This window comes from Meles meles, chromosome 6 (genome assembly GCF_922984935.1).
Source record: "Meles meles chromosome 6, mMelMel3.1 paternal haplotype, whole genome shotgun sequence".
NCBI lineage: Eukaryota > Metazoa > Chordata > Mammalia > Carnivora > Mustelidae > Meles > Meles meles.
In genome coordinates, this window is record NC_060071.1 from 10,808,952 (window position 1) to 10,825,346 (window position 16,395).

Sequence of the window (16,395 nt, forward strand, 5' to 3'; positions counted from 1 at the left end):
CTTATCCATGTTGGAACCGGGGAGGTGCAGGTAGGCACAGGAGAATGGAATTATAAATGAATCCACACATTTTTATATTCTGACTACACCTTTGGGTTTCATAAAATTTGTAACTACCGACGTCATCAAATGAAGATACAGTATAATGTTGGGGGCATCGTCTGCACTGGACCCACACTTAACTATGAAAAAGGAAATCCTTTTAAGACGCTGCTGCTTAACTCTTAATCCAACCTCTTGCCTCGTTCCTGGACATGGGAAGGTCATGGACATGTGGCACAGAGCTTCTTTAAAAGAGGCATTTATTGTCTCTTTTCTCAATAGCCTAGAAACAACTTTATACCCATTCTAAGGGCAGGCATCTCCTGAGAAGTCACGTCAAATGTAATTTGCATCCTTATCAAAGGAGAGCATCATGAGGCTGCTTTAGAGATTGGCTGGCCATTCAGAGATCCTGTTCTGGGCAATCAGAGTTCTCTTAGCTGCTTCAGTCAAAGATTTATTCATTTACTCAGAGATTCATTCATTTACCCACAGATTTATTCCCATAAACACAGAGAAATGATGAGATACATAATGTACATTTAAGGATTGCTGGTTGATGCTCCGTGGGGAGAATGCTGATAGGTAGGAAAGTGCCTTCCTTCTGACAAGTACCCGGTTTTTCTTTGCTTCAACTATCTTGAAACTGGAATCTTCCAAACTGAGCTTGACTGTCTAAGGTCAGGGATGTCCTACGGACATGTGGCTCTTGCAGAAACAAGATGGATTCTTATCTATTCTTTCCAGGACCTTCTGGGAGCTGGTGCACTGTTTAGACAATGTGGCTTTCTCCTTGAGTAGTTTAAGGAGAAAAGTTGGCCACTCCTAATGGTAAGAACCAAGCTTTCTCTCCAGCACTTAACCTCCCAACCAGAATCAAGACACTTTCAGGAGGGACTGTTGTACCCCATTTGACCCAGCAGGGATTTGCCTGAGATGTTCCATTCTAGCCTTAGAGGGACAGAAAGGATGGAGACGAAGCAACAACCAAAGGGATGCTGCAGGAAAAGATGAAGGTGAGTCAGGGGTGGGAAAGCCAGTCCTGAGAACAGGAGTGTCCCACTGCCTCAGTCTCCCATCACCCTCTCCTCCCCACCTACCAAGGAGGATTCTTTCCGTACCAGTCCTCCCCATTTGCCCTTCAAAAGCATCACTAAATAGGCAATTCGGAAATTGTGCATATGGGTGTGTGGGGGCGGGGGGAGAGAAATAATGAATAAAGAAATGAAGGCAATCAAAAAAGCAAAAGATCGGGGCACCTGGGTGGCTCAATGGGTTAAGCCTCTGCCTTCAGCTCAGGTCATGATCTCAGGGTCCTGGAATTGAGTCCCGCATTGGGCTCTCTGCTCAGCGGGGAGCCTGCTTCCCCCTCTTTCTCTGCCTACTTGTGGTCTCTGTCTGTCAAATAAATGATTTTTTTTTTAAAAAGCAAAAGATAAGTAGCAGTAGTGAGGATGTGAAGAAAAGGGAGCCCTTGTGCACTGGTGCTGAGATGTAAATTGTTCAGCCACTATGGAAAACGGTATGGAGAGTCCTCAAAATATTAAAACTAGGACTGCCGTATGACCAGAATTCTATTTCTGAGTCTTTACCAAAAGAAATGACAGGAGTACCTCAAAGAGGTATCTGCATTCCCAGGTTCATTGCAGCATCCTTCACAATGACTAAGATATGGATAGATGCTAAATGTCCATTGGTGGATGAATGGATAAAGAAAAGTGGCATCTATCTATCCCTCTAGATGGATAGATACACAATGGAGTACCATTCAACCTTAAAAATTAAAAAAAAGGACATTCTGCCATTTTTAACATGTTAAAATGGCATGTTTTAACATGCTGAAGGATGTTTAACATGAAATGACGATTTAACATGAAACTGGAGGATATTTTGCTAAGTGAAATAAGCCAGACACAGAAAGATACTGTGTGATCTCACTTACATGAGGAATCTATAATAGTCAAACAGGTAGAATTAGAGAGTAGAAAGGTGGTTGCCAGGGGCTGGGGGAGGAGGGATCTGGAGAGATGGCGGCCAAAGGAAACAAAGTTTCATTTGTACAAGATTAACGAGTCCTGGAGATCTGATGTATAGCATGGTAACTATAGTTAACAATGCTGTGTTGTATACTTGAAATTTGCTAAGAGTATAGAACTTAAGTGTTCCCTCTGAAAAGAAAGAGAGAGAGGGAGAGAAAGAAAGAAAGAGAAAAGAAAAGAAAGGAGGTAGGGAGGAAGGAAGAGAAAGAAAGTTCAGAAGGTAGGAAGGAAGGAAGAAGGAAGGAAAGAAAGAAAGAGGGAGGGAGGGAAGGAGGGAAGAAGGAAGGAAGGAAGGGGAGGGAGGGAGGAAGGAAGAGACAGAGATAATCATGTGGGGCGACAGATTTGTTAACTACTCTGATCATAGTGATTGTTTTACGGTGTATACATATATCAAAATACCACATTGTATACCTTACATAGGTACAATTTTTATTTGTCAATTATACCTCAATAAAACTGGGAAAAAATGAAGGTAACAAATTCTGGTATATTTACTGAACTCCTATACCAGGCTCCCTTGATTTGACTTGCCCCTCTCTGATGATGAGCACCACACTCAATGTGGAAGGTAGCTTATCTCCAGCTAACAAAAGCCAGGTTCTTCAGGAATAAGGAAATTCCAGAATGACTGAAAAAGTCTAGGTTGAAAGCTCTACATATCAACCAACCAGAAGAGAAGAATAATGAGTACAACCTCTTCCCATGTAATTTTCCTCAGCATAAAACAAAGATACTAATAAAATCTGTCCCATGGGGTCATCATGTAGATTGAATTAATTCATTCATGGAAAGCTTTTAGAACATAAGTGGCCAATGAGTGCTAGCTAGCATTTATATTATAGCAACACAATTCGGAAAAGATAAAAATAAGGTCCTGCATCCAGAAACTTGCCATCCAGGGGGAAGGCAGGGGTTAAAACAAACAGATGGAACAAATAGGACAATTCCTACAGTGAAAGTGAGTGCATCTGGGAAGCCTAGAGTTTCCCCACATTTTCTAGAGAGGAAAAAAAGAAAGCTAGAATACCAAAGGTAAATAATACGGGTGTTTTCCACACAATATAGCTTTTTTTTTTTTTTTCCTCCAAGCCAAGGACATAGAATGCACCAAGGCACATGGATATAAGACAGTGATGGACTGGCAGGAAGTGCAAAGACTTCAGACCTTGTACTCTAAGTTTGCTCATTATGAGTCAGGTGTAAAACGAACTAGTGATAGGATTTTTTTTTAATTGCCAGAGATTTGAAAACTCAGGCAGGCAAGAACCAATTCACACTTCTTAACTATAGGGAAGTTGATACTATCAAGCTTCTTGTTTAAAGGAAAGCATCAGATGTTCTGCTCCTGGCTATTATTTAGTTTCAGAGCAGTGGAGTAACACTGTATATATTCTCTGGAAATTATCCTAATTAAGTAAACAACATACAATCTGAAACAGATCCTGTGGCAGTGATACCAATGTGCAATTTAAACTTGAAAGTATGTTTTTATTTTAAGTAGCCTGTTTGCATCAGGACCCTCCACCAGACAAGAGGTCATTTCCTGCTGTTATTAGTCAAGTGTTCTCCCCGAGAAACAGAACTGTAAGATACCCATATCTGCATCTCTATCACATTCGTTTCCCTCTATCTATCTATTTAAGACATTTATTACAAGGAATAGGCAAATGGGCTCATACAATTATGGAGGCTGGAAAGTCCCCAGATCTGCAGTCAGCAAGCTGGAGACCCGGGAGAGTCAGTGAGTTAGCCCCAGTCGGAGTCAGAAGGCCTGAGGAACAGGAGAGCAGATGATGTCGTTTTTCGATCAAAAGCCTACAGGCTAGAGTCCCAAGAAGAGCCAATGTTTCTGTTCCAATCTGAAGGCAGGAGAAAAACCAATGTGCCAGCTTGAGGGCAATCAGGCAGAAGAAATTCTCTCTTACTCTAAGGAGGAGCACCCTTTTGGGGCCCTTCTGGCCTTCAACTGATTGGACAGGGCCCACCCACAACGTGGAGGCAAACCTTTTTACTCCACCACTTCAAGTGCAACGTCGTCCAGAAGCACCGTCATAAGACATGCCCAGATTAATGTCCGAGCAAATATCTGGGCACCACGTGGTCCAGGCAGGCTGACACGTAAAATTAATCCTCACACTTCATTGGTTTGATCTACTACTGCTTGGCATTTGCCTTCCATATGATGGAGTTTTCCGTGAAAACTTTGTTCCTTGCAGTATCAAAGATAATTATTCAACCCCAAACTGAATGCACAAGATTTAAAATCAGGAGAATCTTCTTCAGAGTTCAGAAGACCCGATTTACATTTCTGTAACTGCCTAAAATGTGGCGGAGGACCAGCAGAAAGGGTCCAGGTAGTTATCATTTATAACAAGAAGCTCTGAGGACTCCCATAATGAGAGGGGGGAAATACTCCGGCATCAGAGGACTTGACTCGGCTAAGTTTCCAAGGCAGCGTGTGGCTCTTCCTTATAAAATATGTGTATTAAAATCCTGCTCCTGGATAGGACAGACCTATACAGCTGTCCACACAGCACAGACTGAAACAATGCTCTGGCAATCAGTTCTCAGACCCGATGTAAACAAGCAATCCTGTCAATTCAGAGCTGGGGTGATTTTTCTCTTGGCCCTCCTTACCAGTCTTCGCTCTGCCCATCGATCCCACTAATTGGTTAATGGTGAGCTTTGCGCTGGGCTTCCCGCTGCTTGAAATCCCCAGGGAGTTTCATTTTAGGTAGAAAAATTTCTATGTCGCTATCCCCACACAAAACCCTTTTCCTAAAATTGGAAGAGAGTCAAGACTTAATTAAGATTTTTCTCCCCTTAAAGTGTGCACTTGACCACTCCCTTCTGCGCCTCCCTTAATGCCTTAGGGACAAGAGTTCATTCTGGGCAACATTTCTTCGCTGTGCTCTTGGCCAAGGTAAAACCTTGAGTCTAGAAACTGAATAGCCCTTGATTGAGTAGCCCTGTTGAGTGTTCCCACACAATGAAGCTATCTGTTGAAATTTGTGCCCTGGTCCCCTGCACTAGTGTGAATAGTGTGATTTATAAGAAATAAGGGCATATATATACATACATATATATGTATGTATATACATTTGGGCCCTCATGTGGCCAAATTATACTTTTCATATGTATTTCGTCTTTGTCCATAGTTTCTGGCCCACAACTCCCAAAACTCTTGGAATTTCCTAAGACCCGAAAATGACTTTCGTTATGCTAACAAAAGCAACTTTTGGACACTGCTCACCATCCCCAAGGTGTGGTCCCTTGCCAGGATAACCAGCCGTGTGACTAAAGAGTTGGAACTTTCAGTCCCACTGCCTGACCTCCCAGGAGGGGAGAGGAGAGGGGCTGGAGGTTGAATCAGCCAACGATCAATGCCTTAGTCCATCAAGATTACTCCAGGAAGCCTCCCTTTAAAATCCACCAAAAAGCTGAATTCAAGCTTCTGGATTGATGAACGCATGAAGTTTCAGGGAGACTGACATCCTGCCCAGAGAGGGCATGGAAACTTCATGCCCATTCTCCACATTTTGCCCTATACATCTCTCATATCCAGGTGTTGGTGTATATCCTTCATTATAACCTTTCATAAACTGGGACGTTAAGTGTTTATCTGAGTTCTGTGAGCTGCTGTAGCAAGTTAGTCCACCTGACAAGCTCCAATGTGTAGCTAGTGGGTCAGAAGCACAGCTCTTACCTGTGTCTTGCATCTGGTGTCTGAAGGGGGGTTGGGAGCAGTCTTGTAGGACTGAACCCTCAGCCTGTAGAATCTGATACTATCTCTGGTAGAGTGTCAGAATTGAGTTGAGACGGCTTGCTGGTGTCTGAGAATCATTTGGTATTGTGTGTAGGGGAATCCCCACCCCCTTCATGTCGGAATTGGATCTGGGGACCTTAAAAAGACCTGCATATTGATCAAATTCTGTTTAAAATTATTTTTTTTTAGAAGAGATGGCTTATTAACAGGGAAGAAGGTTTTTATGTTACAATTGTAAGAATAGCTTTAGGTGCTTAGATTTTTGTTTTCAATAACAAGGAAGATGAAGCCATCAATGGGATATTTTAGAACATTAGGGATATCAGAATGAAGTATCAGTTGTCAGATTCCTTTAACAAAAATGTCTTCGTAGTTTTTGCTTCCCTATGTAGAAAAGGGTTCAGGAGTGCCTGGGTGGCTCAGTGGGTTAAAGCCTCTGCCTTTGGCTCAGGTCATGATCCCAGGGTCCTGGGATGGAGCCCTGCATCAGGCTCTCTGCTCAGCAGGGAGCCTGCTTCCCTTCCCCTCTCTCTGCCTGCCTCTCTGCCTACTTGTGATCTCTGTCAAATAAATAAATAAAATCTTTAAAAAAAAAAAAAAAGAAAAGAGTTCATTTTCTTATTTCAAATCAATGAAATATTCCAGGTGAAACAATTCACTCATTTGCCTATGACCATTTAGAAAAGTTATCTTTTTTATATAAAAGTTATGATACATATTATTACTCCAAATTTTCACAATGTTCTAGTGTATTAATAAATGGTGAGCTCAGTTTCTGAAAGTCAACTTTTTATTCGCCAAAAAAAAAAAAAAAAAGTAGGGACTTTTTCCCCACCTTCAAGCAGTCACCTTCTAAATTGGATTGACCTCTCTAAGCACAGGATCCCTACCAGCATGCAAATGCTAATTTCTTATTTTCAGACTGATGGTTATAGACCAGCACCTTAGGAGTTTATGTAGAGGTTCCTTTTCCAGGGCTGCCACATGAAGGAAGAAGATTCTCCAAGTCAACTCTTCTCCTGTTTTACATGTAAGCATACACAGCTCCCAAGAAAGACTATTAAACAGAAGGTCTATGGTAACAAAAGTCTCTACAATTATTAATGAAACTTTCTCCCTTAATCCTCATGGCCTTTGTTGGAATTAATTATTCGATTTTATGTATTGAGAACTAGACTACAATAACAAGCCAACCACAGACTCAGAGGCTTACCACAGCCATGGCTTATTGCTTACGCATACCAACTTATGGGATCCGTGTAGGTTGCTGGAGAGTTCTCTTCCACTAGACACTGAGGGACCCAGGTCGACTGATGCTCTAACATCTCAACGTCACAGGGCAAGAGAAGGACTGAACGTCATGTGCGGGCCATCGAAAATCTACAACGCAGAAGTGATAAATACTACTTTCACTGGCACCCTTGGCCACAAGGGTTGCATGACCCCATCCAGCTGAAAGGAACTGGGAAGTACAGAATTCCCAGTGCCCAGGAATTAGAGAAGAATGGCATGTCTTGCAATGTCTTTCGGAGCTTCTCCTTTCTATCATCTCAGATTTCAGACTTCCAGCTCCCTTCCAGGCTTTTTCTGATTTTATGATATCTTAGACTTTTTTCTAGAATTCTTGTCATCAGCATCTTTGTCCTTGTTCTCCCCAATGAACCTCCATACAAGTCACACACACACACACACACACACACACACACACACACACACACACACAGGGGAATGAGGTCTGACAATGCAATTGCCAACACTGGTCTAGTCTCAGACATGCCTGCATGTGTGCGTGTGTGTGTGTGTACGCACGCATGTTGGGGGAAGGGGATTAGCAGGTGTATCCCCATCCAAATGCAGAAATAGCAAATTCAACTAAAATGATCTGATAGAATTTTTAAAATTATTTTTAATACTATTTTTAATAAATTTTTAATAGTACTCTTTGCTGACAAAGAGTAATTTTTAATTAATTTTTAATAGTAATTAAATTTTTTAATAATTTTAATAGTAATTTAATTTAATTTAATTTAATTTTAATAGTAATTAAATTTTTAATAGTACTCTTTGCTGACAGAGATACAAAAAGGCAGACATGCTCATACATTACAGGTAAGAGTGAACTCCGTTACAGCGTTTCTGAAGAACAATTTGGCAATACTTATCAAAAGATTTAAAATTGTGTGTATGCTTTGCTCCACCACTTCCATTTCTAAATTTGTTCTTGTAGGTAAGCCCAAAGATTTAGTTGTAAAGTGGTTCAGTAAAACATTATTTATTATTGGCTTAAAAACATTCTGGATGTCCAACAATAGGGAATTAAATCATTTCATATTATTGGACACCACCCAACAATTAAAATTACATTGTGGAAATATATTTACTGATGTGAAAAGCTATTCATAAGTTATTGTTAAATATTCCCATTTTGAAAACAAACACACACACATACATTGTCTTTGCATAAGGGTCAACTTGGATGATTTTTTCAATCTTCTTTTTTTTAATATTTTATTTATTTATTTGACAGACAGAAATCACAAGTAGGCAGAGAGGCAGGCAGAGAGAGGGGAAGGGAAGCAGGCTCCCTGCTGAGCAGAAAGGCCGATGCGGGACTGGATCCCAGGACCCTGGGATCACGACCTCAGCTCAAGGCAGAGGGTTTAACTCACTGAGCCACCCAGATACCCCTCAGTCTTCTTTTAATTGATCTGAAATTGCTTTCTAGCTGAGACATTTGTATAAAAATACTATTTTCAAGACATCTGAAATGTGGCGTTTTGAAGGAGACCTGTTGGTGTGGAGTCACCCATGAAAATCTCTACTCACCATTAGACCCCCACTGGACAGACCTCATAACCACTTGGCTCTCTGCTCTTTATATTGTATTCACCTAGCAAACACTCATGGCTTTATGCTTTCATTAATATCATCCTTTACTTATTTGGCAATAAGTCCCCACAAAAGCCTCTCACAACTCTTCCCCCCAAACCTTGAATTTAGACCCCTTTTATCTTGCACATGCATGATTCGAAACCAGCTCCATGGTTTCGAGCACCATGAGCTACTCCATCCTTTAGAATCCTATCTCAGTTCATGTTCTTTATTATCATCCAACCCGAAGTGTCAATTCTCATCCCTTTGTACACTCCCATCACTCCAATCATGGGAGCGGGACTAGATACAAAAGCAAAACTGTTTATATTTCTATAAACACAGAACTCATGAAACCTCGGACAGCCATGAAACTCACATCAACGATTCGGTACGGCAATAAAGACAGAAGAACACCATTAAACCAAATTCTTGGTAAGGGCTTGTTTAGCCTCACAGCTGGAGTCTGACAATTTTAAAGGTTTTGAATAACTTTATGTGTTCTTCCAACATTTGTCATGGGTACTTGGCTAATAGGCAGCTAGGCAAAATTGTATGCAAACAAGCTCTTCTGTTTCAGTGTTGAAGTCCATGACTGCCCTCACAAAAATTCCCTCTCGCTAAGACCGTGCTAAGGATACCCATAAACGTTATTTATGTAGCAGGCGCAAATGGAGAAAAGAGAGTCTATTCTATTGAATTGAAAACAAATGCCTACCTTTCCTTCAGATCAGCCTTTTGTTCCTACGACTCGAGCTATTCAGACTCCTGTTTCATTTGGAAGCAGTACTCCTGCTGGTGGGGCAATTTGTCCTCTGCCATGTCAGAATCAATGAGCATTCTCTATTGGCCTAAGCGTTGTGAGTGAGAGGCATTGCACTGGAAGAAAGAAAAACATGACGGCCAAGGATTTTTCAGCACTTTCCAAAGCTCATTCTACCCTCTGGTGGGGCGACAGTCCTGAGGAAGGAATCTGTGCAAACACCCATGGAGCCCTCCCAGGCCAGGCACATACCAGTTATTTCTGGACCTTGTGTGTGTGTGTGTGTGTGTGTGTGTGCGTGTGTCTGACAAATTCTCCTGCTGGGTATGTTATCACACATCATGGCGAGACTGAGGAGCAATCCATCTGGATCGACTTTATATTCTGAAATATAAGGTTTCAGAATCGGATGCAGTGCACGTTCATTTTTTTTGAGGTCGCTCGTTAGGAAGAATGGCTGCATTTGGAGGTCAAAGCCAAAGAGACATTGGGTTGTTCAATACCTAAGGAGATAACGGGTGGTGACCTAAGAGGCTATGTTTCATTAGCTGGTATCTGCAAGCTCCCTCTAGGAGAGTTTTTTTATTTATAGATGCATATGCCCCACCCCGGTTCAAAATATACGATTTAGGGGCGCCTGGGTGGCTCAGTGGGTTAAGCTGCTGTCTTCGGCTCAGGTCATGATCTCAGGGTCCTGGGATCGAGTCCCGCATCGGGCTCTCTGCTCAACGGAGAGCCCTTCCTCTCTCTGCCTGCCTCTCTCGTGATTTCTCTCTGTCAAGTAAATAAATAAAAAAATCTTTAAAAAAAATATACGATTTAGATGAGAGCAAGAGGCTAAACTCATAAGAATAAGATTACGAACCGTAATATGACTGGCGGTATAAACCCGGTGTCCTCTGGGCTGACTGAAGGCCCCTTTTCATATAATATTACTATTTGTTGTGTATAATCTTGGTAGAGGCATCATCAAATTTACTGTGACTTTTTTCAACAAGATGGCTAATCACTATTGAAATAAAAGCCTTTGATTAAATCAGCAATAAATCAAATTCACTTACAGCTCCATATTGCACCCTTGGTGAGAGAGCCAACACTGGGGAGAGCGTAAGCACCACATCAGCTGTTCTGCTGTCAACAGCAGCCACCGAGTTACAGTCTCGTCTTATTTCATCAGCCGGAGGGACTAAAGAAGAGGAAGTGCATTTCGGAAGGGACAGATCGGGTTGACAGCTATGGATGGTGATGTCCTCAATAGTGTGCAGCCAGCTCAAAGGGCACAGGCTCTTTCTGCTCCTTCTCTGAGCTTGGGACTCAACAGGGAAGGACAGAGACCCATCGGGACAGGGTTGATCTCCAACAGAAGGAAGATGGCAGCAGGAAGTAATGAAGAGGCTGATACAGCAGAGAGAGACCTGGATTAGAACCAGGAGACCGGGTTTCCCTGTGGGGCTTTGACAAAGAACATGGTCTCTCGGGCCTTGGTTTCTTCCCCTGAGCCACTGTGGTCATTCCATACAGCGCGCACGCGTTTTCAAGGGTTGCCATAACACATTACTACAGACGGGGCAGCTGACACAACAGTTTTATTTTCTCACAGCTCTGGAGGCTAGGGTCCAAACTCAAGAGCTGGTTTCTCCTGAGGCCTCTCTCCTCAACTGGCAGATGGCCGCCTTATCATTCCAGATGTGTCCTCATACGGTCTTTCCTCGGTGCGCACCCTGGCACCTCTCTGTGTTCAGATTTCCTTTTCTTACGAGGACAGCGGTCGGAATGAATTAGGACCTGTCCTAACAGTCTCATTTTAACTTCATTACCTCTTTATTTTTTACTTTTTTTTTTTAAAGAGAGAGACCATATATGGGTGTACATGTATGAGCGGAGGAGGGGGAAGGGCCGAGGGGGAGGGAGAGAAAGAATCTTAAGCAGGCTCCAAACTCCGTGCCAAGCCAGACGCAGGGCTCCTTCTCATGACCCTCAGATCTTGACCTGAGACAAAATCAAGAATTGGGCATTCAACTGACTGAGCCACCCAGGCCCCCCTTCATTACCTCTTTGAAGACCCTATCTCCAAATAGAGTCATATTCAGAGATATAAAGGGTTAGGGCTTCAATATGTGCCTTTGGGGGAGGGGTCAGAGACACAATTTAGCCCATAGCGCAGAGCAGATGTCAGTATGTGATGAGGTAATAGATATGCAAGTACTTGATAGATTGCAAGGTGCTATACGGTATAATGCGTTATCACGTGGAAGGAAATGTCAGAACATGCTGCCTCAGACCTCCACCAGGAGCAATGCCTCATGAAAACCACTTCCAAGATATTCTGTTGTGAGGTAATTGAAGAGGGTAGAGAGAAATGGGGGAAAAGGTATAGAGAATACTTTTTAAAAATATTTTGCCCACTGGGCATCTGTGGTCCTTCATAACTGTACCTTAACTTCCTCTGGGAATCGACCTCCCCGGCCCCGTCTACTGGGTGTTGTGAAAGTGCCCTTCATTCCCACCACAGATTCCCACCGCAGAAGCTGAGATCATCTTCTAGAACTCTTCCTGACTCAAACTCTATCTGTCCAAGGTAGCAGAGCACACACCTTGGTAGGCTGATGGGTTATACTCTCCCAGAGCTGCATTTCCTATCAGAGTGATGGGAGGACAGAGAAAAATTGCTGGGTTTCTTTCATTTTATCTGAAAAGCTCTGGTAGTCCCGTCTCGTGATGTCCTGCTCCTAAGTCTGGTTTGCGGACCTTATTGCTTGTTCTTAATGCTTCTCAATATCCTTTCCCAGAAGCCTCTGCTGCCCAAAGTCACAAGAGTTTGTATTTTACTGTTTGAAAAGATTTATCTACAGTAAAGAAGAGTGAAAGGATGGAGAGAGGGAAGTTTGCAAGAGAGGAGGAAGGATGGCAGAAAAGGAGGGTGGACAATTGAAAGGAAAGTGATGAGAATGGACAGAAGAAAGGGGCAGATGGAATGGGCGGAAGAGAAGGAAAGTATGGAAAGGTCACAAGGCACAGTTACTGACGTGTTCCTTGAGTGAAATAAGCTCCCTGCCCCGAGAAGAGAAGATGGGCTCCCCCTCATGCTTCACACACAGAATTACCACTCAGAAGGTCTTTCTGTTTATGGAAACAAGTGCTGTCCTGGTCCTCTCAAGTCACTTAACACCAAAAGGTTTCACCTCCTCAGGCACCCTATGGTTATAAAGCCCTATATGAAGCTGAAATTTGCTCCTATAGTTTCTGGAGGAACTCAAAACAGGTCTTCTGATGAACTTGCTGATATTTTAGGACTGGTAGAGAGAGACAAGGGGGAGATACCATAGAAAGAAGCTATCCTCAGTGAGGTCAGTACACCCCTGATGCTGTTCCAGAAACCCCAATTTAGCCAGGAGACCCAGAATGGACTGCTCAATTCAAACAAATTCACCGCGTGATTCATGGGTAGAACAAGATCCAAATTTCTTGATTCAAAAGCACTAGGATAGAATAAGATGTGAATCCCACCTTGGCGTGTGGGATTTTGTGCAATTTCATTAATGTGGCCAAGCCTAAGTAAAACCCACGTTGGTACAAGAGTTGTATTAGGTATTACCTGAAAATGTCCTGGAGCACTGTGGGAACCCAGCACATGTCACTTCTCTTCTCTCACCTTTTGTACCCAGACTCCTCCCCTGAGACCTTCAGATGCTGTTAGCCTACCTGTTCGTGTTCCAGCTACGACAACAGCCAGCTCTGCACGAGCTCTGACTAACTCCATGCAGGCACGCCTTGGAAGTGTCTCCCTCCTGCCTATGCCTGTCCTTCTCCATCATGGTCCTCCCTGCTGACTTGGAGGTGTGGGACGCTGCAGAATGCTTCTTGGGGCCACCTGTGCAGAGCGTTGAAGGGTAATTCCTTGAGGAATTACCACCCTAGAGTGAGTCTTTGGCCAAGGAGAGACAGACTCAGGATAAATTCTTCCCTCCTTCTCCCTCCATTGTCTTGAGACCCCTATATAAGGCTTCTCAGAGGACTGTCCCTGCATCCCTGGGACCGTGGACCCCTCAGAATTTGGCAACCAGTGGCACTTGGTCATGGCTAACTTAGTGAGTTAAGTAAGTAAGTTAAGTATTGGCTTTTCCTCCTTCTCTCCCTTATTCCCTGATACCCTCACTCCCTGCCTAGCAATAACACAAAAGCCTTTTCCTCAAACTCTGGCTGAAGTGAACTCTGACTTCCCTTCCCTTTCCAATCAGCAGAATATCCTCATTGATCTGTCCATTGTCTGGATCAAGCGACCTTCAGGGTACCCAGGAGGTCAAATGAATAGTTAGCAGTTTGCTCCTAGTGGCATATCCATACAACGCAATATTATGCAGCCCCAAAAAGGAAGGAAATGTTGGCGTGCACTACAGCCTGGGTGAACCTTGAGGCCATTATGCTAAGTAAATAAGCCAGTCACAGAATGACAAAAACTGTATGGTTCTAGTGAGGTACCGAGAATAGTCAAATTCATAGAAACAGAAAGCAGAATGGTGGTTGCCTAGGGCTCGGGGTGGGGGGATAAATAGGGAGTTATTTTTAGTGGGTACAGAGTTTCATTTTTACAAGTTGAAGAGTTCTGGAGATTGCTTGCACAAAATCTGAATGTACTTTATGGTCTGTTGGGACCATTCCTGCTGTAATTTGTAAAGCATGCTTTAGCATAGTCAAGGATTCCGCTAGACTCCGTCTGTATTAATTAGACTATAAATATCACCTAGCTATGATTTAGATCTTGAAAGCCCGTTATTAAGGGTTGGATTGTGTTTTCCGTCCCAAATTGATACGTCGAAGCCCTAACCCCCAGTACCTCAGAATGTGACCTTATTTGGCAATAGGCTCATTGCAAGATACGATAGCTAAGTCAGTAGGGTGTGTCCTAATCCAATATGAACAGTGTCTTTAGAAAAAAGGAGAAATTTGGAGATATGGGGGAAAACCCCATGCAAAGGTGAAGGCAGAGATTCAACAAGACAAGAAATGCCAAAGATTACCGACAAACCAGAGACAACCCTAAGAGAAAGACACGTAACAGATTGTTCTTTCTAGCCTTCAGAAGGAACTAACCTGGGATGCCTGGGTGGCTCAGTTGGCTAAGGGTCTGCGTCATGATGATCCCAGGTCCTGGGATCAAGTGGAGCATCGGGCTCCCTGCTCAGCGAGGAGGGAGCAGGCTCCCTGCTTCTCCCTCTCTCTCTCCTTCTGCCTCTGCTCCTGACTCGTTCTCTCTCTCTCTCTCTCTCTCTCTCAATAAGTAAATAAATAAATAAATGAATCTTAAAAAAGAAGAAGAAGAAGAAGGAACCAATCCTACTGATAGCTCACTTCAGACTTCTGGTGTCCAGAATTGTAACACAATCCATTTCTGTTGTCTAAGCCACCCAGCTTCTGGTTATTTTCTCATAGCTGCCCTAGCAAATGAATCCAGGCCCCTCCAAGGTCTTTTCTACACGTCAGGTCTCCCCTCTTGCATACGGTGGATTATTTCTGTCTTTTTTATATCCAGGGACAAAACTTATTCTATATTCTGTAGAATTTTGGTTCAGAATGCATGCCATCAAAATCACTGTGACTCTTGATTCTGTAATACTGGATTGCATTCGCATCCCTTCTAGGTTTCTATTATCTGCAAACTGAGCATTCCTTCCCCCTAGGGCAAGGACTGTGTCCTCTTTCTCCTGGGATTCAGAGTGTGACTCAGCGGCACTGAGAACAATGCTGGCTTCACAGGAAGATACACATTCTGCCTGGCTGAATGAATAACGCTGGTTTTATTATTGATGCCACTGACATGTTTATGTGAATGGTGGATTTCCCATAGGCCAACTAAAATCAGCAAGATGGAAAACCCTATCTCTTTCTATTAAAATGTCTGGGTGGTAATATAATGAAAGAGTCACAATTTTATTATAATTTTGTTAAAAAAAATAGAAGCCACTAAAAACCAACATTTTAGTCTGTGTCTTTGCTTTCTCTCTTTCTGTTCAGTGGTGGTTCGCCTCCCCCCACCATATGGATAGATAGATAGATAGATAGATAGATTGATCTAGTGATATTTCTCCCTCTCTCATCTCTAACGTATGTATATACACCATTTATTCATATATACATGGGGCGAGAGAAATAAAACTAGATCTGTCTAGATCTAGATGTAAACATATTGTATAAATCATACACACACTCATGCAGAAAATGGATGGCTTGGCTGAATTCAATACAGAGGAAGGGCAGGGTATGCCTTTTGTATGTTTGTTATTTTGAAATAATTTACCCCACATTCTCTATTTGGTTTGGCACCGTTTCCAGTTTTCATTATGGGTAAATCTTGCTGTTTGATACTGTGGCACATAAGGGAAGCAGCTTGGAAGTTCATTTTCTCTCTCCAACCCATCACGCCAGCGGTCACACCACCTGTTGACATACTCTCTTGCTCCTTAGTTACCATTAAGTCTGAGTGATTGTGGAAGCATCACGTCCCTTTTCTGGGCAGCTGGGAAGTAAGAGCCTGGGGACAGCTAACCTCAGAGGCCCCTTCAGGGCGGCCTGATTCAGGGATGCTTTGGGGTAATGGGGGCAGGGAATTCCTCGTCATCAATATATGTTTTCAAAATGGCAATTCTCATCTTGAGAAAAGCAATTCCTGCTGGCAATTCAGAGTTGACAGAGACAGAATTGGAACAGGGTTAGTAATCATAATTTAAATCTCTCTCAAGATCCTTTTTCTAATGTCTGTAAATGAAATATATCAAAAGCATTATATTCACTGGTGTGAATTTTTATTGAATATCAAGAGTAAATAATATATGAATTGGGAGGAAATTTCTATTCAGTCTATTTGGGGCCTTTGGTAGATAAAGCTATTCAATTTGTGCCTTGCTTCAATATCG